The sequence below is a fragment of the Synchiropus splendidus genome, chromosome 14, assembly GCF_027744825.2.
Source record: "Synchiropus splendidus isolate RoL2022-P1 chromosome 14, RoL_Sspl_1.0, whole genome shotgun sequence".
In the NCBI taxonomy this organism is placed as follows: domain Eukaryota; kingdom Metazoa; phylum Chordata; class Actinopteri; order Syngnathiformes; family Callionymidae; genus Synchiropus; species Synchiropus splendidus.
This window is the reverse complement of record NC_071347.1, coordinates 20,625,474-20,649,240: the sequence shown is the minus strand read 5'-3', so window position 1 is coordinate 20,649,240 and position 23,767 is coordinate 20,625,474. Positions and strand designations below refer to the sequence as shown.

Below are 23,767 nucleotides of genomic sequence, written 5' to 3'. Positions count from 1 at the left end.
ATGCTCGCGCTCGACTTTGGTTTCACTCGCTCAACAGTTACAAAGCTGCCACAAAGTCAGCCGATCACTCAATTCATTACATGTGTTCCATAACAAATCCCAACATTAAGAAAACCTGTAGCTCCATAGAACTCTCAGTCCTCAAAGGGCCAAGGTGGTGCAGGTTTTGGTTCCAGTCAGTCAAGCACCGACGGGTCAGCCAGTCGGGCGTCTCTGATCAGTCTGGTGCTGCTTGTTCCAGCTGACTGCTTCACCTTTGTGTGCTTGATGGGATGGAACAAAAACCTGCACCAACACCGGCCCTGTGAGGACCATGCTGAAGACCCCTGCCCCAGACAGATCATCGGTCCATCACACAACATGTACAGACAGAAAACCACAAAGCACCTCAGAATGGCCCGGTTGGAAGAGATGGCACGGCTGGTGCCTCATGCACAAAGGTGTGAAACGTGGCCATGACATATTGATCATGTGACTGTCCATTAGTCCTGTCAAACCATCAACAATGCACCAGACTGTGGGTATTAGTGGAGGATCGAACCGAGTGGTGATAAACTGAAGAAATCCAGGATATGAAAACCTGGAATCGATGACTTCGTCCATCGTGAAATACAAAAAGAGTGGTACTTTATCAAAAGGATCATGTGACGTGACGTTCAACAGCATCCAGGCCCTTCCACTGTAGTTCTTCAAAGCCAGAACGCAGAAACCTCACTCAGAAAAAAAAAGCAAATGAATTTTTCAGTGAATTCCTACATTTGTGTTTCATAAAATTGGCTGTTTTGGCGAGTTCAGTCGGAAGACGTGCGCCGTGGATTGCCTTGTTAGAGAGCAGCGCGTTTCTCTTAATGTGAGCGCTCTTTTGTCTCTGAGCTAAAGTTCCTTCATCTCCTCTATCAGCGGGAAACCAGACGGCTGACTTTGTGCAAACATATAAATCAAACAATCACTGTCGTCCTCAAAGCCGACAACCTTCTTCCTGGCACTCAGACGAGCTGACTAATGAACATTTACATTAATTGCAGCCTGGTCTGATGATTGCCTGATTCTATTCTCAAGTGTCAGAGCTGTCAAGATGATGTATATAAAGCGCCGTGTTTACTTCGCAGCCACCTATACCTCTGAAGTCCAGGTTCCATTTTAATACGTGTCATTTATCTGGAAACCCACTGAGAAAAATCGGCCGCTGCCGCTGCCGCCGCCGCCGCCGCATCTGCTAGTGTGTATCTGGCGGGAGCAGCGTGCCGCTAACTGCACAGTCAGATAAACAAGAAATTAAAACCCAAATGAACTGCTGCTGTTTGATGATGATGATCTCAAATAACCGTTGAGAGAGGATTCCTGCACGTCTGAAGCGACGGCGGCGCGTTCATTAATAATTTACTGAGTCCAATTTCAGCGGCTAATTCATTCGTCATTACCAGCAATTATCGGTCTATTTGTTGAACTCTGGGTGAAGGACAAGTTGTTTTCAGGTTTCCCAGGAAGTAAAGTGAAACCATCCTTCCGCAAACTGAGTAAATGGTTGTTTGTGTGGCCATTTTAAAGTGCTATAGTGAACTATAGCTCCAGTTTGTTACAGAAACGCCTAGCTGTCATGCTAACTAGCCACTCGTTAGATAAATATTTAACACGTGAGGCGCCAAAGACTTGAGTGACTCAGATTCTGAGTCATTCTCATACAGTGAAACAGACAGTCATGTGCGTTTGCTGAATCCACAAACAACACATACTGGTGCTTCGCTATATCCGCCACGCGAATTTGCTAACCCCAGGATGGTAGGGGAAGGTACCGTCTTCCTGGCTTCTGATTGGTCAAAATAGCTCTCCTCTGATTAGCTACTTTATTTGCCCACGAAAAACGTCATCTCACATCTGAGGTAAATGGCGGAGCCGTCATCTCCCACGCAGCAGAACAACTCAGGTAAGTAGAGAGCAGAGTCTAATGTTTTAAGATGGGTTGACAGTTCTTCAGCAAAATAACTCAGTTTGAAATGAAGGTGAGGGTCATGGCAGAGGCATTGTAGCCAATCAGAGGCGAGGACGGAAGTCGCTTCCCCTACTAACCTGGGATTCGCTAACATGCGTCCGGGACATGGTGGAGGGGCGGTCAAGACGGTGGCGGAAGGAGTTGTACAACTCAGATGAGTGAATTTACTCCCATCTTAAAATAACAAATGATAAAAATAAAAATAAATAAGAAAGAAATACAAAAAGAATAATAATAGGAATAATCATTTAAAAAGTAAAAAGGGATTTATTCACGCCAAACTCTCAGTAGTTTCTCATTTACCACGTGTCTATATCTTCAAACATTTTCAAGCTACAATCTTTTGAATTATTGACATTAAAGCAAAATATTTCAGTGAAAAAAAACTGGTCATCGAAGTCAGAAAACAAGTTAGCAACGTCCACAAAAGTTATTCTCACACGTACCTTTTCTGGATAGAACCAATGTCATCACGCTGTCTGTTTACGATGAGGAAACACGTACCAATATATTTTAGAACCTCGGAATTGGCTAATTCCCCGTTACGCTGTCTCCCGATGTAGGATTTTCTAGTCGGAAAGTGGGTGAGTTTGAGTTTGTAATCCAAGATGGAAATAAAACGAGGCATGAATATAGCTGCGAGTGTTGCAGTGCTAAATGAATGAGAGGCTAATAGCATTTTAAGCTACATGTTCTGTTAGCATTAAACACAACAAAGCTAATGTAAAGCTAATGGTGTCACCACACTTTTGTCCATGATGTCGGCTTATTAAAGCAGATCTCAAATCTCTGTATTTAACTTTGAAACGTAAAAAGCACATTAAAATGCCATGCAACAAAACAAATACATTTTACACGTTCAGCTTTCGTGTGGTCCATCGTGATGGCTGCCGCTGTCGCACTCATGCTCTCATGAATGGCGTATCTGCTTCACAGCTAGATGTCGCATTGTTGTGCAATTGAGCGCACGTCGATGTTTGCGACTCTGCGTCAGACCATGTCCAGTCCCTTTTGTGGCTCATTTATGAACATGCAAATGAGGCCGCTGCCCGGCGAACTGCGCACCTCGTGGGTCCGAGCCAGTCCCAAAGTGCTGAGTCTGGGGAGACGGCCTTCACTGGTCCTGGCTCTGACGGACGAGATGAAGGCGAAAACTGGGCCAAGCTGGACAAGCGTCAAGCGAACACACTCTCGCGGAGATGAAGTGGCGCAGACAAACGCTCCCCAAGCTCACACAGAGCTCAGAGAGAGGAAGGTGGCGTGGAGCGCAGCCTTGTTTTGGTCCGAGTTCAAGATGTCCAAACCTGTTTGTCTAAAGAGTAATGAGGCTGCCGAGTCCTGGCCCGACTCGGCCCGCGGCATGTCAGCGGCCAGGAAAGGCCAAGCCAAAGCTCTAAATTCACTAAAGTGGAATAGAAGTTCACTTTGTTGGAACAGATAGGCCTGAGTGGGTGACATTTTGATCAATGCACCTGCGCCGTCCTCCCACTCGCCGCTGTGTCGCCGGAATAGTGATGATCTCTTATCACGCCAGTGGCGGACGCACTCGTTTGTCACGCTGCTCCTCGCTGAGGGTCCCACACGGCTGACCATCAACACTTGACACCGACTCATTTATGACTCAGCACTCAGTGAGATGATGACGCCAACAAGGAGCAGACGTGAGGTTCAGGGTTCACGGTGGCGGTGTTACGGGGAGACAGTGCCCTCTATTGGCCGCCACCTTCATGGTCTCATGTCGCTCTCATGTTTATAGCATGTGCTCAGATTAGATCGCCTTTTAATCGGGAAAAATGGAGAACTAAAAACGAAAATATGGGTTTCAATGAAGGTATCTACGATATCTATTATCTCCTGACATTCTACATCTTTAAAGGTGAAATTAATAATAAGAAATGACATGTCTATTACATGTATTTTCTCATTCACAATATCGTGGGTTCAGGTGCGAACATAGCTGAAGTATACTATATACTATATACAGTATACACTACGGAAAACTATAAGAAACAAGAATGTATTTTTGTGATTTTATTTTATGAATTTTCTCTTTCACATTTGTCCTCAAGAATTAACTTTAGGTTTATTCTTGGTGGGAAAACTCCACAACTCTGTAAATGAAAATGGACATTTTTGATTTTTGAACCAAGATGGAAGCCCGTATCAAGCAACATAACCAATGTAATATTCTGATTGGTCGTAGAAATAACTATTCTTTTTGTATTTACTTATTTATTCTTCTTTGATCATTGGTAGATTATTATTATTTTATGTTTTATAGCTTCGAAAGAGGGCCATAATTTGTTTTTCGAGTCTGCATTGATTCATTCTGGAAAATAAGATTTGGAATTGAATTGCATGCAAAGCTAAAATATCCTTATGCATAGTAGGGACCTCAAACTCAATTGACTTGGGGCCCCCAGAGGCAAAGTCTTGTTGATGCTGGGCTAAATGCTGTTGCAGTGAAGGTTCTTGTGGTATTTCGTTTGTCATTGGTCATTTTCCGTCATTGAATGCTGTTATTTATTTGCATTGGACAAATTCATATTTGTAATTCAACTTGATATCTATGCAAGCCTCTTGCAGATCTAAATAACAGGCTCCTTTAAATAAGACCACACATCTTCAGAGAAATTGGTCAGGCGTGGTCTTAAGTTGTCCCATCATGCATTGCAGGACTGACATGATTTTATCCTTCAATATGGGCGTCATCTTGCAGCATTTTGATGCCATTAACAGCATGAGAGATTTGGTTTGCACTGTAAGATAGGTGCTTCCAAGGTAAAGCCTAAATGTCCATTGCGATTGTCTTATATAGTGTTTTCTTAACATCCCACCTGGGACAAAGAGGGGAGCCCTATGGGGGCCACTCCCAGGCTGGGCCGCAAAACTGCATACTGAGAGCCGCAAATGCCCGTGGACCACAAGTTTGAGACTGCTGGACTAAAAACTGTTTTTTAAATATATATTTTTTCTGTTGAGCTAAAATGCTTATTCACACAAGTGACCTGATTTTCTTCATCCTAAAACTTGGCTACATCACTGGTTTATCTTAGAAACTTGACAGAACAGATGACTATCAATAAGTATGTGTGGATAAATGCTGTGTACAAGCTGCCACCTCTGGGTCCAGTCACGAGTGCGCATTTTTTCGGGGTTTTCTCTCTTGGCACCGAGCAACAAGTCTCTGCCAAACCAACCTCACGACTGTTTTAGCTTCCCCACAGGCCACTTCTCCAGTCAGAATGTGATCTCAAGAAGTTAAAACGTATTATTAGAAATGTTTTCTGAGCATCATCAAGTCTGCCTGAAGCTGACAGCGAAATGACAAAAGACGAATCTGTGCTCATCACTCTGCTTCTCCTCGAGATGAAGTCTTTTCTTTCCACAAATTACATACATCTGCTGTCACATCAGATGAACTGTCACCGTCTGATGACAGCGCCGTCAGTAACGTGTTTACTTTATCTTGTCACTGATGAGTTGAGTGGAGAAGCTGATACGTTCTTCAACACCTCACCTGCTGTGTCCTTCAGCTTCACAGTCAATATCAGCCACCACTTATATTTCCTGCATCACGCCTTTCCCGACACTAAATCTGAAGGACAGATGGAGCGGCTCACAGAATGGGGCTGTAACGATTGAGACGGCTCCTCAGAGGAAAATTATTATGGCCAGAGCAGCTTCCGAACTTCACTCCCTGCGCTGAAGTGTGACACCTGTGTGCAGAGTTCACATATCCTGCAGAGGCGCGTCGGCGGCAGAGAGACTTCAGATTTGGCAGAAAGCGAGCAGATGCTCTGATGGTGGCGCTCTCATGCTGACTGGGAATAACCACAAACTGGGAATAGCAGGGTAGCAGCAATGTGTGGGTAGCTGGGAGCAGTTTGTGTGCATGAGTGCGTCAGATTGAGAAAATATTTTTAACCCGTTCATGTACGACACAACCAAACTGACATTCAAAATTCAAGCAGCAGGGGACACTCTGGAAAGGCAGTTAATGGCAACACCAGTGTTGATGCTGATGGAGAATCTAGGGTGATCCCGGAAAACAATGGAAGGATGAAGAGAACGTGTTAGCAGATGGAGGGCTCAAGTGCTTTTTAGCCACGTTGGCTGTAGGGAGTTTGATGCCACACCCACTTAAAAATTCCTTCAGGGAATAGGAGTGTGAGTGCAGGCCAGCTAACATGTCAACAAATCACTGTCGGAAGCTGCTGAGCAAAAGAGGAGGCAACTGTGGTCAGAGGGATAAAGACAATCCTCAACAGGTGCCATGGGTATATCAATGAAATACCAAAAACAGTGTGCCCACCTGGTGACGCCACTCCCCATCCCACTCAAGTGCTGGTTAACCTGTGAGGGACCCACATTCACCCCTGACCTACACCTCATCCTAAATAGACCGAAACCCATACAACTGAAGAATATTTGGGATCAAGGAACGATATCTTTTTCAAAAGGGGGTCTTTGTAGGCAGCCACTCCTGCAGACAGAAGACGTGGATGATAGCCATGCAAGGGCGTGGTCAAGCGTATTCATGGGCATGAAGAGGCAACAAGGACAACACCGGATTTGCCTGACCAACAACCATAAGAATCCCTGGTTTGTTCTTTAAGAAAGGCAGGTTTTGTTGCCAGAGTCTGGGTATGGTGACCCCTTATGGTTGGTTGTCGCAGGATTTATGAAGAAGATCATTTTGTTATTGGTCCTGGAAAAGTCTTGTAGAGCTGAAAAGGCAAATCTAAGCCTCTGATCCAACCACCTTTTTTTGCTATGTACATTTTCCATAAATCATCACAGCCCTATTGGATACTTGGATACTTACATTTATTATCGCTACTATTATTGGTAAAAAGTGAAGAATCTAGCAGTACCACCTACATGGTACATGATGAGATACATCAGCTGGTTCATCCGGTACCCCAGCGCGGGGATGATGGAGTGGGCGGGCTGTTCCGTTGCTGCCTTGGAAGTCAACCAACGCTTTCTGAGTAATGATGACTAAGATGTCCCAGGTTTTTAATTAGGTTTCCCCCCCCAAATAGATTCATGTCATTATCAATAGGCACACCATGCTACCATCCCGTGATCTGTCCAGCCAAAGCCTGAGTTGAAGGCACGAGGACATGTAATATCTGGATCGCCATGCAGGTCCGCTCACCTCCCGGGCCGTGTTGTTTAGTAGCCAACTAAAAGCCACAATGTGAGCGATTCGTCTTGTCTTATCTGATGTCCCCCTGCGCTGGCCGGCCTGTCGCTTCAGCCAAGAAAAATGTGATTGTTTTCCTCTCGCTGCTCATAACCAATCTCATCTCGCCTCACCCGGTATTGTCCAGGTGGCCTCAGTCTGGACCAGAACACTCCGAGCAGCAATAAATGTCCTTAAGGAGGCTGATGTGATGCAGTGCAGATTACAGCGTGGCCTGCGGACTTGTAGCGACACACTCGTGCAGGTAAACAAAGACGCACGTCATCCATTTTCCTCAGAGAGTCTCCTGCTTGTCCTTGACAGGCTCTGCAAATAAGTGATTAACAAGGGAGCGCTGGTCTGGACTGGATCAGGCCACAAACCTCACTGTCGAACATCCAGATAGACTTATTAGACTTTCTGACCTCGGTGTAGCACAGATTTTCATCTGCTCGGGGCCCGGTGATTGATGGATCGGGGAGAAAATGTCTCTCAGCGTGCTGAAGGCTTTTGGATGGCGGCGCCACACGGGCCGCCCAGCAGCTTGTGCTGGATAACGGAAGCAGCGAGGCCATCTGTTTTTCTCTATTTTCATTTCTGCGCCTACCAGCCGGGAGAACTGCTGCCCACTGGGATTTCAGCGGCTCCGAGTCCTGCTCTGTTCAACAGGTCCGGTCGCTTCAGCGCGGGATCCCAAACCAGCTGGTGATTAAAACACACACAGGATGCCCCAGCTGGTAGAGAGGTTCGATAGGAACACAGAAGGTTGCCATTAAAGATGGATATGATGGCACTGTTTGTTTTTGTTCACAGCTTCATCTTACATCAAGCAACTCTGACGCGAGTCTGTTTATTGTGGAGTTTCCCCCCTGTCCTTATGTGCCCTGTGATGCACACCCCCATGGGGTGGTGAGAGAGGTGGCGTCTATCCCAGACAGGCAAGGGACAAAGTGGGGGACAGTTTAATGTAGCACCTGAAGCCGATCAGACGTATATAATAGCTCTTGGCAAGATGACACTTAAAGTTTAGGATTCAATATTTGGTAAGAATGTAGAAGCTTTTTCTGTCCTTCATTCCACCTCACTTTGGCAACACATTGACCAAGTGTTTGCTGGCGGTGCTGGTCCAACATCGGTGGGAGAGTGTGGCTTGATGCTAGTCAGGGAGCCATGGCTGGCGGCGGATGTGACCGTCCTGTTACAGACAGGTTCCAGCTCTCATTCCAAGGCTTCTTTCTCTCTTTGGCGGCGCTGGGCAGCAGCTGCAGAGACAGACTTGTCCACCCTCGCTGCATGAGGGAGCGTTTCTGTCGCTCCTTCAGGTTACTCAGTAGTGGACTCCGACTAGACTCACTATTCATTGCCGGTCACTTCATATATATATATATTTAAAAAATTATGTTATGTAATCTATTTTTTACAGTGTTACTTGTGTTTCTTTGTCTTTAATGTTCGTCCTTAATGTAAATAATGGAAACAACCCAACCCAAATATGACCGCACACACTCTGTTGGAGGCTATTCCACACAGCTGTGCTAGACTGACATGGTGTTCTTGGTTCTCTTCCATCTAGAAGAGCGCAGGCAGATGGTTGTTGGTCTGATCGCTAGTGTTCGCCATCCTGCCATAGCACTTCCTTCCTGTCTACTCATCCCAACTATAGAGCGTAATGGATGCATTACACATGCTTCATGAATAAAGATTGATTGATAAAAGTCCATATTGAACTTTTTAAAGCGTCTACGTGTTGGCAGTCTTAACTTGATTTTATTTTTTTGTATCTCTGGAATTGTGCTTCCTTTTTGGAGGAGCTAAAGTTCAGAGTTAAATGGGATGTATCAAGCAATAAACAAGCTTCACACACAGCTTGTTTGTCTCGTTTTTGGGATTGAGTGGATGATGTCCAATGTTTACATTAAACAGGAAATAATAGAAAAAGGATCATGGCTTGAATTGAACCGCGTCTGTGTTGGGGTTGTCTGGAGTTGGGGACACGCGGTCTTTGTTGGCGAGGATGAAACACAGGCTGCCAGGATTCGTTTTAGATTACCTGGTGTAATCCCCTTATCTGCGTACTTACCTGTCCCAGACACTGATCCCGGCTTCATTGGCGTGACATTCTGCCGGGAACAAATCCCCGTCTAATGTGTCAGCCCCGGCAAGCTGTAACACCTGGAACGCTGTCGCTTATCTGCTGAGCACCCGAAAGCACCGGCGTTATCCCACATGAGCCTCACGACAAGTCAAAAGGCCTAGAATACCTGGCAGAGTGTCATGAAACCGAAACACTCAATGAATATACTTACAGTTGGCTAATGACCTGATCGGCGCACAGGTCAGCCTCATTCTGCCACGTGTCACTTAAGCTACACCTTGTGTGCTACCATAACTTTCTGACTTTGTAGTGTAATATTTTTATACTGCATAAATTTCACTTATTCTGTGAGCACACATTTTGCAGCCGAGTGTGAAGCGGCCGGGATGAGGATCAGCACCTCCAAGTCTGAGGCCATGGTTCTTGACCGGAATAAGGTGGTTTGCTCTCTCCAGGTCGGCGGAGAGTTCTTGACCCAAGTGGTGGAGTATCTCGGGCTCTTGTTCTCGATTGATAGACGGGTTGGTGCAGCGGCAACAGTGACGCGGTCGCTGTATCAGACCGTCGTGGTGAAGAGGGAGCTGAGTTACAAGACGAAGCTCTCGATTTACTGATCGATCTACGTTCCCACCCTCAACTATGGTCACGAGCTTTGGGTAATGACCGAAAGGATGAGATTGCGGATACAAGTGGCTGAGATGAGTTTCCTCCGCAGGGTGGCTGGGCGCACCCTTAGAGATAGGGTGAGGAGTTCGGTCATCCGGGAGGAGCTCGGGGTGGAGCCGCTGCTTCTCCACATTGAGAGGAACCAGTTGAGGTGGCTCGGGCATCTGATCCGGATGCCCCCTGGACGCCTCCCTGGGGAGGTGTTCCGGGCATGTCCTACCGGGAGGAGACCCCGGGGAAGACCCAGGACTCGCTGGAGAGATGATGTCTCTTGTCTGGCCTGGGAACGCCTCGGGATCCCCCGGGAAGAGCTGGAGGAGGTTTGTGAGGATCGGGAAGTTTGGGCTGCCCTGCTCCAAATGCTGCCTCCACGACCCGACCCCGGATAAGCGGCAGAAGGTGAAGGAGAAGGTGAAGATTTATTCATGAATTTAATCATCATCTTGAGCGAGAGGTGTCACATAAACAGGAAGTCTGTTAAGGATTAGCATTGTAGCTGCAACAACCAGATATTTGTGAGCATGTCTATCATTGTAATGATGTAAAATGGTCCGCAGTTAAACTGTAATCAATTAAACTCAGTTATTATGATGAAAGTTGTGTAACATTTAAAATAAAATAAGACATAAAATAGTCCGAGAGTAATAAATAAAATAATAAAACCTGCGTTGCTAACAATTTGCCAGGATTTATTAAAAAATAGTATGTAGTTGTAATGTGTTTCAAAGGAAACGCGTCGCGAGCTTCAGCATCAATTAGTGACCGCCATTTTGCGGCAGTGTTATGAAAGCGACAGGTGGCTGGACCCGAGACGACCTGGGATAGACTTTTTTTCTGCCTTCCTTTGGACACTAGAGACGTTTGTCTGGACCTTAAACTTCACATCCTCTGATATTCAACGACAGTATGTAAAATACAAACAGGTAAGACAACTTTAAATCAACTTTTTCGAGTACGCAGCGTTGTATATCAGTTTCATGCTAGCAGTAATAACCACGGTTATCGATGCTAATGCTTGTGCCTTTGTGAAACTGTTGTAGTTTGAGTAGTTTCATTTTAGAAAGGTTCAGAACTACATTGTATGTACCACATTACGCTCATGTGAATTTGTGTTTACAAACAAATTAACTCAACGTTACGTAATTGATACCCGTCATGAGAAATGCATTCGCTAATGCACTTTAAAAAGGAAAGGGCACAGAAAACAGATAAATATAGTGGGTTGACGAACTTAAATTCGCTGTTTGGTGGGTTAATTAGCATATTAAAAAGTGAAACGGCGGGTGGTTATGACGTCACATGATTCCCCAATAGCTACATCAGTCGCGACAATTTTGAAAACAACACTGTCGAACGGCACAAGTTTGATAGAGACTCGGGAAACGAGGAAAACCTGATTGAAGTGTAACATTGCTCTAAGTTTTAAACGTTGCCAACTGAGTGTTGGTTTGCTCTCGCGGTGAATGGCGACATCTTCTGGTGCATATTGGACTTGCAGGATAATTTCAATTATTAATGCATGATTCAATCATAAAACATGAATAAAGTGAAAATAAAAATGTGAAACTGCAGAATGAAAAAATGAAAAAAATGTAGTGTCAATTGGAATTATGTCTGTCTTCTCGTTATACTTCACCACTTTGTCGTCTTAGATCATAGTTATTAATAGGTAAAGTCATTTAAACATGTTAACACTAAAAGCTAATGAGATAAATAAAGGATGATATGAAGCGGTCGTTTTTCTCTTTGCCCTGCAGACAATTCACTTCTTCCATTGTGGTCGTATGTGCCTTCCCATGATGCACCGCGGCTAGTTTGAATGAGAGCAGAAACGTGAGTTAAACACGTTGTAGGATACGATCGGGAGTAGTGCGCACGTGATGGTTTTACGGCCATGTTCGTGTTCCTGGCCTGTGTCGCTGATGTGTGTGATGTGAAACCGTCATGTAACATGCTGTGTGGCTACATAGCATCCACGTCTGTGTCGTAACAACCTCAGCTTTGCGCAGTGGCAGTATCGTAGCCTATGAGGTTTATCCGAGGCGCGATTATTGCTAGTTGAAAACTTTACCCAATACCCCGCCTTGACGACTTGAAATACAGTCGGCAATGGCAATTTTTGACGGTCTCTACGGAGACTTATTTCGTGTGAAAGAATATTATGAAGTGTTAAGTGCCCCGGAAGTGGTATGCATTTCTCTCTTGACATAGTGTTGTACTCTCGCGAGAGTGTCGCTGACTTCTCGTATCAAAGTGTTGTGCTCTCGCTCGTCGCTGACGACTTCCGGGTCAGAGTGCATGTAGTTCTCGTGCTCGCTGTGAATCAGCAATAACTAGTTTATTTTTATTGTCTCTTTGATATGAATTTTCGAACGTCTCTTTACAAACTGTCGTCGCAACGGCTTATTTGAGGACAGATTCACGCCTTTATGAATCAACGCTGATCCGTGACTCGCACAGTGACGTCATATCCGACATGCCGATGGACTTAAAAATATTGCTTTTTCTTGAAATACATGACTCTTTCCATCATTTGATTGTCGACAGTTTCTGTGGAAATAACTGACGTGTTTATGTCAGGAGTGAGCTCCCTGGAGCACCGTGAGTCAGAGATGTGTGGTCTTGAGTCCGGTCACCGACGTCACCGCAACAACCTCAGCTTTGCGCAGTGGCAGTATCGTAGCCCATGAGGTTTATCCGAGGCGCGATTATTGCTAGTTGAAAACTTTACCCAATACCCCGCCTTGACGACTTGAAATACAGTCGGCTATGGCAATTTTTGACGGTCTCTACGGAGACTATATTATTGTCTATTAAACAGCTGCAGCTAGCATTTACAACCACAGTTTTACTTTGATCAGGATCAGTCAGTGTGGCTTCAATGTTAAACAGTGTATTGGGACAGGATCATTGTGCAGAACTGAGATGCTGTGAAGTCCCGTTAACATCTGATCACAGTCATGGCGATTCATCCGTTTATACTGCACGCTTTATGGATCAGTTGCTGCACCCAGTTCACTAACACGAGTCTTTCTGTGAACTTAAATGAGGCTTATTAACAAATCTCAATCTGTTACTTTGGTGCCCCCTGCTGGAGGTCAATGGTATGCCGTCATGCAGTCACGTGATGTAGCCCGAGTCACCATGAGTGAAGCGTCCATGTGGAACAATGCAGTTCCTTCTCGGATCTGGCCTCTGTAGTTCACTCATGTTTCTCTTCAGATCGTATAAATCTTTCGCCTTTTACTAAAGATTTCCGTGGAGAGGAACAACATGAGTCTTTACTAATTTTTTGATGCCCTGCTCACGTGGGGCTTCCTGATTTGTTTAAAGTAAAATCAGCAGCAACGGGTGTGACATGATATAGGTATAAATACTCATAAGCTATAATTCATTATTACCATGTTAAAGTTCTGTGGATTGGGTAACTAACATGATTAAGTTAAATACTGAACGTAGTCATTGTTATCCATGCTGTTACATCACCTTTATCCATGGGGTAATTATTGCTAGTTGAAAATCTGACAATTTGAAATACAGTCGACTATGGCCATTTTTGAAGGACATATTTTGAAGTCCAATTTAATGTAGAATATAGTCATGCTGATTCTAATCTATTTGATGTCTCCATAGTTAGCCCCAACGTTTCAGTCCAATACTTGGCTCAGAAGTAAATTTAATGTTGGTTAAAAAAATTCAATAGACTCCTCTGTATTACTTTGCTGTCCCCTGCTGGAGGTTTTTGGTACGTCACCATGTAGTCACGTGGTGCAGAGGAACCTCACCATGAGTGAAACGTCCATGTGGGACAATGCAGACCCTTCTCTGGCCAGTAGTTTGTAGTTCACTCATGTTTCTCTTCAGATCGTATAAATCTTTCGCCTTTTACTAAAGATTTCCGTGGAGAGGAACAACATGAGTCTTTACTAATTTTTTTGATGCCCTGCTCACGTGGGGCTTTCTGTAATGTTCAATGTAACTATCAACTGTCTGTGTGGTATAGTGTCCTAAAGCATCTTATTGCACACTCATTGATTTGTCTTGCTTCCTGTGTTTCAACGGGTGATTCTTGGTATAGCATTTATATGTGTGGCGCAGACAAAGTCACCATGACTTAGGGCTCGGCGATTATAGGGAAACTTATAATCGCGATTATTTTCATTCGTATCATAATCACGGATATTGAATTTATCACCCCTTCTCAGGTTGAGCGCAAGCGATTGTTCTTATGCATTTATCCACTTCCAAATAATCACTGGTATTTCAAACATCGCCAACAAGCAGTTAGCATTGCTGTTGTGACGCTGGATGGGCGTCTGCTCCTCGGAAGTTCTGAATACCATGCCGCCGTTGTAGAGTCGGTAGTTAACAATGGCTAATATCAGTTTCCCCTGCTCCGTGTAAATAGAGGCCCAAGCTGTCTCGCTGGCAGGCGGAGCTTCGTGCTGAGTGGCTCACTCTGTGTAGCGCGCTCACTGTGCCCTCCACAGTAGCTTCCCACTGGTCAGTTTTCATTGGGACGCAGCGTGGTGCAGCGTTTGGGTGCATCGGGGCACAATGAGAGAAGTTGGGGAGACGGGTGTCCGGCTAAATAATCTTTTCATGATGATTATCACATTTCTATAGTCACAGGAAGACATAATCCTAATCCCAATAAAAATTGACCAGCCGTACCATGAGTGAAACTTCCATGTGGAAGCAAGCAGCCCACTCTCGGGTCCAGGCTCTCTAGTTCACTCATGTTTCTCTTCAGATCGTATAAATCTTTCGCCTTTTACTAAAGATTTCCGTGGAGAGGAACAACATGAGTTTTCACAAATTTTTTGATGCCCTGCTCATGTGGGGCTTTCTACCTCGTTCTATAGAAATTCTTATAACAGTACTTTGGAGTAGTAGTTTGTTGAAGCTTGCTTATATTGATTTGACTTAGTTTCACTGTATCAGATGCAATGCTGTGGTAAACTAACGTCCACCCGTACTTACCACGACAGCCAGCGGATGCCTTGTTTTTTTTTTTTTTCTGGCACCGCAGCACGTAGCAGCCCAGCAACGCGTACGACTGTTACGGCAGCACAGTATCCCAGCATCTCCCTCCCACACAGTGATACCTATAAACCTTGCGTGGACTACTTTGAAAAGTCGGATGTTACCTGTATCTTGCTGATTCTTTTGTTGTAACTTTGTGACACTTTTATACATGGTATGTTTGTGTAACTTCTTTGACATGAACCAGCCTTGCACAGATGTTAAAATGAATGTGTTTAAGGGGATTAATCCATCATCAAGTTGAATCTGCTTTTTTTAATTTTCATAGCAGTAAACAATCACAGTAACTGAGAGCATGGTATTGAAATCGTGCGTATGGCTATTCACTGAGTGGCTGGTGGTGCGAACCCACCACGGGACAGAACTGTGTTTAGGAGGCAAATATAGGATTATGTAATTGCTTTCTGGTTCAGGTCAGAGACCATGTTGTCATGCGTGGCGTGAGGTTTATTAAGTTCTTTTGGTGGCGTTTTACACTGGAGTCAAGTCACCTCGACAGCTTATTTGATTTCAAGCTTGTTTGTCACTAATAGTTTCTGTGGAATGTCTTTGTGTCAGAAGTGAGCTTCTTGGTGCACCGTGAGTCAGAGATGTGTGGGCTTGAGTCCGGTCACCAACGGTCCTGTTACATCTTCAGCTTTGCGCAGTGGCAGTATCGTAGCCCATGAGGTTTATCCGAGGCGCGATTATTGCTAGTTGAAAACTTTACCCAATACCCCGCCTTGACGACTTGAAATACAGTCGGCTATGGCAATTTTTGACGGTCTCTACGGAGGCTATTTTTATGTCCAATTAAAAAACAATCTATGGCGACATTGCTATTAATCAAAGAATGGAGTGAATTCTTTGCAAAACACTGACATAATTGATGTAAACTTTTACGCAATACCCCATCTTGACGGCTTGGAATACAGTCGGCTATGGCAATCGATGATGCTCTCTAGGGAGACGACGCTAATGTTGAATATTAGCTGGTTGTGTGAAGGTGCATTAGTCATGTCACTATAGAAAGCCAGCTCAAAGTATCTTCATTATATAATCTAAATCTATATTGGAATCAGACACTTTGTCATTGTGTAGACAAGGTCATTACTATACATTGGAAAAATACTTAATAAAAACAGAGTCATCTTGAAGGTCTCTTCATATTTAATTTCAAGATTTCAAGAGGTTTATTTGTCACACATACAGATATACAAGGTAATGAAATAATAAACTATAAAACAGCGGTATAAAAACAACAGTGCAAAGTAAAAATAAAGTAATAATAAGTAATAGTGCATAAGTGCAAAGTAAAAGTAAAGTAATAGTGCATAAACAATTATATTTAACATTATATTTAATGTTGAATGTACAATTAATTTGTTTGATCGGTCAATGTACCCAGCTTCACAGTTAAGTCTCAATATGTCAATCCAATATTTATTTCAAAAGTAAATTATGCTCCAATGCCAGTAAATACCACATTTGCTCATGTGCCACATTGTCTTAATTTGCTGTATGTGTTACTTTGGTGCCCCATGTTGGAGGTTTTTGGTATGGCATCATAGAGTCACGTGGTGTAGTGGAAGTCACCATGAGTGAAACTTTCATGTGGAGGAATGCACACCCTTCTCTGGTCCAAAATCAGCAGTTCACTCATGTTTCTCTTCAGATCGCATAAATCTTTCGCCTTTTACTAAAGATTTCCGTGGAGAGGAACAACATGAGTCTTTACTAATTTTTTGATGCCCTGCTAATGTGGGGCCTCCTGTACTGTACAATGTAATACATTTTGAAACTACAGTTCTATAATGCTGGTTTGTAAACGTGTAGTTCTACCATTTAGTGTAGTGGTTACGAAATCTACTTTGGTAATATGTCTGTAGTCTCTTTTTCAAAGTGCGTCTTTTGTTCACCCTTCTTGACTTGTTCAGCTCCAGTGGTATGAGACAGCCTGTGAAACGGAATTACTGAACAAGTTGAAAACTTTACTCAATTCCCCACCTTTAAATGCAATGGCAGCTCTTAACGGTTTCTCTGGAGGCTTATAAACAGTTGTTATTTATCGTTATAAATTGTGCATGAGGATGTACAGGTATTTGACTGGGTTAATTTTGTTTTGTTTGACTTACTCTCACAAGAGTGTTGATAACAGGTGCAGTTCTCATCCTAGGGCTGAATCATCATTACTTTTTCAGAATTTTTTTTCTGAAGTACATGACTATGTTGAGCATTAGATTACTGATAGTTTCTGTGGAAAGGATATCTTTGTGTCAGAAGTGAGCTTCTGGAGCACCGTGAGTCAGAGATGTGTGGGCTTGAGTCCGGTCACCAACGTCACCATAACATCCTCAGCTTTGCGCAGTGGCAGTATCGTAGCCCATGAGGTTTATCCGAGGCGCGATTATTGCTAGTTGAAAACTTTACCCAATACCCCGCCTTGACGACTTGAAACACAGTCGGCTATGGCAATTTTTGACGGTCTCTATGGAGACTATTTCGGTGTCTAATGAATAGTAATAACTACTGAAATCTACTGAATTGTCTTGTTTTGGGATTAGACACTGTCATCATAGTGCAGAACTACAAGATGCTCTGAAGTCCAGTTGATCAAATTCATAGAGATTAATCTCTTTACACTGAACACATTTACTACGCTTACTGCACCCACTTCACTAACATAATTGATGTAAACTTCAATCCAATCCAATCCAATATTTATTTCAAAAGTTGATTATGCTCCAATACCAATAAATACCACATTTGCGCATGTGCCATGTTGTCTTATTTGTTGTATGTATGTTACTTTAGTGCCCCCTGTTGGAGGTTTTTGGTGTTGTATAGAGTCACGTGGTGTAGTGGAAGTCACCATGAGTGAAACTTTCATGTGGAGGAATCCACACCCTTCTCTGGTTCCAATTGAGTAGATCACTCATGTTTCTCTTCAGATTGTATAAATCTTTCGCCTTTTACTAAAGATTTCCGTGGAGAGGAACAACATGAGTCTTTATTAATTTTTTGACGCCCTGATCATGTGGGGCTTCCTTGCTTGTATAAAGTAAGAAGTTTTGGCACTGCTTTAATAGTATTAATTTCTAAGTGTGTAGTTATTACATTTAGTGCCATAGCTTTGTAATCTGTCTTAATTGAGTTACATGTCTCTCTTTGAACATTGTCCTTCATTTGTTCATTCTCCGTTTAACATTTCTGACACATTTGAACCCTTCTTGACTTGTTCAGCTCTCGTGGTGCGAGACGGCCTGTTAGACTGACTTAGTGAACTAGTTGAAAACTTTACTGAGTACCCCGTCTTTAAATACAATGGCAGCTTTTAACGGTTTCTCTGGAAGCTTGTAAATTGTTAGTTATAAAATAAATCTTGCTGTTGTGCATGAGGATGTACAGGTGTTTGACTGGGTTAATTTTGTTTTGTTTGACGTCAGGTACGTTCACACCGGACACTACTTCCGCAAGCAACACGACTGATTTAGATACAAAGTCAATGGAGTTGGGAAGATTGACGGCGATCAGCGGCGACCAACATGGCCGCAACAGTACTGGAGTGTGCGACGCTACGCAATTTGAGCTACATACGACGATTCTGGCTGCTCAAGACGACACAAGTACCGCTTGGAGTGGCTGTATCCCGGCGACGCTGCTGGAGGAAGTGGTTAAATTCACCAGTGTGAGTGGCTCTGGCGAATCCTACGAAACAAGAGACGTTTCTTCTACCATGTTTACATTTAATAAGTAGTGATAGTTGAGCATTTTCAATCCACCGTCCACAGCCTGAGACCACACCACCTGGCGACTGACCTACTTTGACGACGTGTTCGAACCGAGCAGGTGACAACAAATCACTACCTGAACGAGCAAGCAACCAGCTACTGAGACTAAAAAAGTTGTGTTTGTTGTGAACGTACCTTTACTCTTAAAAGAGTGTTGTTAACAGGTGCAGTTCTCATCCTAGGGATACTTACTGATAGTTTCTGTGGAAAGAATGTCTTTGTGTCAAAAGTGAGCTTCTGGAGCACCATGAGTCAGAGATGTGTGGGCTTGAGTCCGGTCACCAACGTCACCGGAAGGAAGCCAGCTTTGCGCAGTGGCAGTATCGTAGCCCATGAGGTTTATCCGAGGCGCGATTATTGCTAGTTGAAAACTTTACCCAATACCCCGCCTTGACGACTTGAAATACAGTCGGCTATGGCAATTTTTGGCGGTCTCTACGGAGACTATTATCATGTTAAACAGAAAGTGGGATTGTGCCGGTGCTACACTGCCTGAGTGCACTTGTGTATATGCTTCTAACTTGTGTAGAGTTGGACGTTTTACTATTGTATGTAACTAAGACACAGAACAGTTCATTCACCAGTACTTGCAAGGTGGTTGGAAGTTGTGCTGGACTCCAATGGCTTCTGTTCAGATTTATGGAAATTAATCTATTCACACAGCATGTATTTTTGAAGTACCCAGTTAATGATGATGACTTAATTAAAGGCTAAGTGTTTCAGACCAACCCTTAAAAAGTAATTTTAATGCCGGTACCATGACATTATCCTGTGAACTGAAATGAATCTTCATTATTATTATTCTCAATGTGTTCATTCATGAGCATCGCTTTGGTGCCCAGTCACATCGTGTGGAGGGAGTCACCATGGGTGAAACGCCCATATGGAGGAATGCAGACCCTTCTCTGGTTCAAAGTCAGTAGTTCACTCATGTTTCTCTTCAGATCGAATAAATCTTTCGCCTTTTACTAAAGATTTCCGTGGAGAGGAACAACATGAGTTTTTACTAATTTTTTGATGCCCTGCTCACGTGGGGCTGACTGTATTGTTCAAATGTTAAATTTTTTTGTTCTGGTCCGTTATCTGCTGGTTGATACACGGTAATCATTGAAGCCAAAGCCAACTTTTCTGACATGTTGTGGATTCTTTCTGAGTCTTGTCAGCTGAATGACCATATTCCAACATTGAACTATTAAAATGACCTGCCGTCCCTGGGTGGGCTCGAACCACCAACCTTTCGGTTAACAGCCGAACGCGCTAACCGATTGCGCCACAGAGACATACATGCGTGAGTGAATGCTATAACCGCCAAAGGCTCGGTGATCTCATAATTCCACGATATTAAGCTGCCGATATGATTCGCGTCATGATATTTGGCCACAAATGGAGTAATGTGGTGTATGCAGTCCAATGCAGTCAAGAGTGCCCAGACCTTTACATTGGAGAAATTAAACAACCTCTCCACAAACGAATGGCCCAACACAGGACAGCTAACTCCTCTGGACTAGACTCAGCAGGCCATTTACATCTTGCGGGCAAGAAACACTCTTTTGATAACAGCAATATTCGCCTTTTGGCAAAAGAAGACCGGTGGTTTGAAAGAGGAGTAAAAGAGGCCATTTCTGTTAAAGTGGAAAAAAAAACTCTGAACAGGGGAGGAGGACTGAGACACCATCTTTCATCCTCGTACAATCACCATCCCTAGGCAAATGTAGTCACTGTCCGAGACGTGGACAGGTCCTTCACACCTGTACAGTGCGACATTAACATCTGAATTGCCACCTGGGCTACGATCAGCATTTGCATTAATGGGTCATTTATACCCGTCCTCAATGGGCGGGGACCCATAAACACATCCCCATGAGCATAACGCTGACCCTTGGTCATCCATCACACTGGATTGGTCCGACTCCTGGCCATTAACACCTTTGCTCATGCAGCTGGCCTGATATAAACCTGAACTTCAACACAGCTCATCAGAACTGACAAAGCCTTCTGGATAAGAGGTGAAATGTTTTCTTTGACAATTATTAGTCCAGTTCACTTGATTCAAACCTTTGCTGCGTGATGACCTGGATAACTGAGCGCTCTCACAAACATAGATCATTAATAATAACATAATATAATGACATTTCTAATGCTCGTTGGAATCAGATGCTGTTTGACTGTATTCTCCTCCATAATGATGAAATCTACATAGCTATCCAAAAGGAAGTGCCCCGTGTGAGGCTCGAACTCACGACCTTCAGATTATGAGACTGACGCGCTGCCTACTGCGCCAACGAGGCCTGCATGTTGGTCTTCATGTGACCATAAACAGCCAAGGAGGTTCATCTCAGACGTGGCTACCCTTGTGGGAGTTAAAATCATCTATTTTTTAACGAGTTAGTATTTTGTTGTACTTATTTATTTCAGGATACAAGTGTGCTTATGCTTTCGTTGGCACATCAGCAGACCATTAAATTTCAATAAAAATATTAAATTTCAAAAACCTCAAATTTCGTTGTACACTGTACAAGGACAATAAAGGCTATTCTATTCTATTCATTAAAAAGACAGTACCGTCCCTGGGTGGGCTCGAACCACCAACCTTTCGGTTAACAGCCGAACGCGCTAACCGATTGCGCCACAGAGACAACTGATGCTATTTCTGACCAAGAGTACGGGTGTACTGCTCATAAGGCAATGGCTAGGACAAAGTTTTGGTTCTTTCCCTTTTAGTCACCACCGCAACTTAAAAAAAAATAAATAGAAAAACCTTGCAGAATGCAGCAACTATTCTGTCAAAAGGACAACTGAAAAACATTTAAATCTTTCGTAAAACACAAAATATTAAAAAATGTTAAAACAGATCATTCATGATCTCACAGTGAAATTGAAATAAATGACTCGATAATGTGATCATCGTGTGTGAATGAGTGAATGAGTGAATCTTCCATGTGGAAGCATGCAGCCCCTTCACAGGCTCAGTGTCCATAGTTTGCTCATGTTTCTCTTCAGATCAAATAAATCTTTCGCCTTTTACTAAAGATTTTCGTGGAGAGGGAGAACATGGGTTTTAACTAATTTTTTGATGCCCCGCTTTGATGGGGCTTCCTGTTTTGTTCAATTAAATTTTGACTTTTCTAATATCTGTTGCTTGGTACAAATTAATGTTTTTTCAATGCCAAATTCCACTATTATCCTATTTCACTATGACTCCACTGTTTTAGTTGTAGTGCACTAGGTTTCACTACATAAGTTGTGGTATTAATAGGAAAGATACTGTTCGATAATGTATGATGTATATGAAAATCCTTATTTTTACGTAACATAATATTTTCCATTTCCTGAAAGCAAATTGCTAAATTTCTCCCTCACTCTTCTCCAGCAGTACAGTTGCTTCCTAAAAGGCTATACCGTCCCTGGGTGGGCTCGAACCACCAACCTTTCGGTTAACAGCCGAACGCGCTAACCGATTGCGCCACAGAGACATATCTATGCACGTGAATGCTATACCTGCCATAGGCTCGGTGGTCTCACAATTCCACGTCATTAAGCTGCCGATATGTTACGCATCATGATATTTGGCTATTTGACACACCTTAATAATTTTTTGAAGGATTTAAAGAGACACTGAAGCTGTAGGGAACTTGTGTGAACTAATTCCACTGCCGTCCTGCACGGTCATGCCCTAACTTCATGACTTCCTCCCTACCTTTATGTCAGGAACTTTTAGTGGGCGGCTCTGTTCTAGGTATGAAGTTTCTTGCATCCTGTATAAAGTGCCTTCCAGGAGCACTGTGAGTCAGAGATGTGTCGACTTAAATCCGGTCATCGTTCGTCACTCTTAAGACGTCGGCTTTGCGCAGTGGCAGTATCGTGGCCTATGAGAATTATCTGAGTGAACAGCCCAACGCTCTACCAATTGCGCCACACAGACATGATGATGATGATGATGATGATGTGGACATATACGACAGTTTGGGCTAGTGACATCCAATCCAGTCTGTGGGACTCAATGTTGAGGTACGTCCACGTTGAGTCCAAGCTTTCTGTCCATGTGTCGTCCCTGGGTCGGCTAACAGTTGTTAATAGCCGAACGCGCTAACCGATTGCGCCACAGAGACATATCTACATGAGTGAATGCTATACCCACCATATGCTCGGTGATCTCATAATTCCACACATTAAGCTGCCGATATGATACGCGTCATGATATTTGGCCATCAATGTGTTCTGATGCTGTGTGACACACCTTAATAATTTTATGAAGGATTTTCTTTGGAGGTTTGCCATATTGCCATTGTGCTTAACATTTGTATGACAAAGCTTGCAAACTGTCATAGTTTTTACCACTATTTAATTATAATCATGTTTGCAGCTGTTTAACACACAAGCCAGCTAAACAAGAGCAGGGTGTTGAGAGTGGTCAGACAGCAAGGTAGCAGGTAACAAATTACTGCTATAGAAGTGGACTGACAAAGGTTATAACATTGAACAAAACAGGAAGCCCCACATGAGCAGGGCATCAAAAAATTAGTAAAGACTCATGTTGTTCCTCTCCACGGAAATCTTTAGTAAAAGGCGAAAGATTTATACGATCTGAAGAGAAACATGAGTGAACTGCTGATTTTGGACCAGAGAAGGGTGTGCATTCCTCCACATGGACGTTTCACCCATGGTGACTCCCTCAAGCGTAGACTACTAGTGACTATTGTTTTACCCGTATAGAACTGGGGTATCTATGGAAACACTACTCTAAAGGCTGGAGAACAACATGGGTATTTTTTTTAAGTTGTTGCGATCCCCTTTGAAGGATGACGTTTGAAGATGGCTCATTTTTTACCTTTTGAAGTGACTTATTAAATGAACTGGTTTGTGTGGAAGAGGGACCTGTATTTCGGGAACTTTTAGTGGGCGGCTCTGTTCTAGATATGAAGTTTCTTGCATCCTGTATAAAGTTCCAGGAGTACCGTGAGTCAGAATTATCTGAGGCATTCAGTTTGTTGTCCTGTCTATTTTTGTGT

At 43.5% G+C, this 23,767-nt stretch overlaps 17 non-coding genes across 17 annotated transcripts; 12 read left to right on the top strand and 5 right to left on the bottom strand.

Annotated features, from left to right (window-relative positions):
* The first annotated feature begins 11,939 nt into the window (after window positions 1–11,939).
* On the top strand, window positions 11,940–12,080 carry LOC128771450 (U4 spliceosomal RNA). The gene has a single exon (XR_008416630.1). It is a non-coding gene; the product is annotated as a U4 spliceosomal RNA (small nuclear RNA).
* A 519-nt stretch (window positions 12,081–12,599) lies between these two features.
* LOC128771468 (U4 spliceosomal RNA) lies at window positions 12,600–12,740 on the top strand. The gene has a single exon (XR_008416647.1). It is a non-coding gene; the product is annotated as a U4 spliceosomal RNA (small nuclear RNA).
* Window positions 12,741–13,144: 404 nt separating this feature from the next.
* Window positions 13,145–13,258, top strand: LOC128771448 (U5 spliceosomal RNA). Its single transcript, XR_008416628.1, has one exon. It is a non-coding gene; the product is annotated as a U5 spliceosomal RNA (small nuclear RNA).
* Window positions 13,259–13,786: 528 nt separating this feature from the next.
* Window positions 13,787–13,901, top strand: LOC128771449 (U5 spliceosomal RNA). Its single transcript, XR_008416629.1, has one exon. It is a non-coding gene; the product is annotated as a U5 spliceosomal RNA (small nuclear RNA).
* A 775-nt stretch (window positions 13,902–14,676) lies between these two features.
* LOC128771447 (U5 spliceosomal RNA) lies at window positions 14,677–14,789 on the top strand. Its single transcript, XR_008416627.1, has one exon. It is a non-coding gene; the product is annotated as a U5 spliceosomal RNA (small nuclear RNA).
* An 834-nt stretch (window positions 14,790–15,623) lies between these two features.
* LOC128771440 (U4 spliceosomal RNA) lies at window positions 15,624–15,764 on the top strand. The gene has a single exon (XR_008416620.1). It is a non-coding gene; the product is annotated as a U4 spliceosomal RNA (small nuclear RNA).
* Window positions 15,765–16,622: 858 nt separating this feature from the next.
* Window positions 16,623–16,736, top strand: LOC128771451 (U5 spliceosomal RNA). The gene has a single exon (XR_008416631.1). It is a non-coding gene; the product is annotated as a U5 spliceosomal RNA (small nuclear RNA).
* Window positions 16,737–17,323: 587 nt separating this feature from the next.
* LOC128771467 (U4 spliceosomal RNA) lies at window positions 17,324–17,464 on the top strand. The gene has a single exon (XR_008416646.1). It is a non-coding gene; the product is annotated as a U4 spliceosomal RNA (small nuclear RNA).
* A 434-nt stretch (window positions 17,465–17,898) lies between these two features.
* On the top strand, window positions 17,899–18,012 carry LOC128771452 (U5 spliceosomal RNA). The gene has a single exon (XR_008416632.1). It is a non-coding gene; the product is annotated as a U5 spliceosomal RNA (small nuclear RNA).
* A 1,049-nt stretch (window positions 18,013–19,061) lies between these two features.
* LOC128771461 (U4 spliceosomal RNA) lies at window positions 19,062–19,202 on the top strand. Its single transcript, XR_008416641.1, has one exon. It is a non-coding gene; the product is annotated as a U4 spliceosomal RNA (small nuclear RNA).
* Window positions 19,203–19,683: 481 nt separating this feature from the next.
* Window positions 19,684–19,796, top strand: LOC128771444 (U5 spliceosomal RNA). Its single transcript, XR_008416624.1, has one exon. It is a non-coding gene; the product is annotated as a U5 spliceosomal RNA (small nuclear RNA).
* Window positions 19,797–19,964: 168 nt separating this feature from the next.
* Window positions 19,965–20,038, bottom strand: trnan-guu (transfer RNA asparagine (anticodon GUU)). Its single transcript has one exon. It is a non-coding gene; the product is annotated as a tRNA-Asn (tRNA).
* A 935-nt stretch (window positions 20,039–20,973) lies between these two features.
* trnam-cau (transfer RNA methionine (anticodon CAU)) lies at window positions 20,974–21,046 on the bottom strand. Its single transcript has one exon. It is a non-coding gene; the product is annotated as a tRNA-Met (tRNA).
* A 274-nt stretch (window positions 21,047–21,320) lies between these two features.
* trnan-guu (transfer RNA asparagine (anticodon GUU)) lies at window positions 21,321–21,394 on the bottom strand. The gene has a single exon. It is a non-coding gene; the product is annotated as a tRNA-Asn (tRNA).
* Window positions 21,395–21,739: 345 nt separating this feature from the next.
* LOC128771454 (U5 spliceosomal RNA) lies at window positions 21,740–21,852 on the top strand. Its single transcript, XR_008416634.1, has one exon. It is a non-coding gene; the product is annotated as a U5 spliceosomal RNA (small nuclear RNA).
* A 305-nt stretch (window positions 21,853–22,157) lies between these two features.
* trnan-guu (transfer RNA asparagine (anticodon GUU)) lies at window positions 22,158–22,231 on the bottom strand. The gene has a single exon. It is a non-coding gene; the product is annotated as a tRNA-Asn (tRNA).
* A 1,017-nt stretch (window positions 22,232–23,248) lies between these two features.
* LOC128771445 (U5 spliceosomal RNA) lies at window positions 23,249–23,362 on the bottom strand. Its single transcript, XR_008416625.1, has one exon. It is a non-coding gene; the product is annotated as a U5 spliceosomal RNA (small nuclear RNA).
* Between the last annotated feature and the right edge of the window lie 405 nt (window positions 23,363–23,767).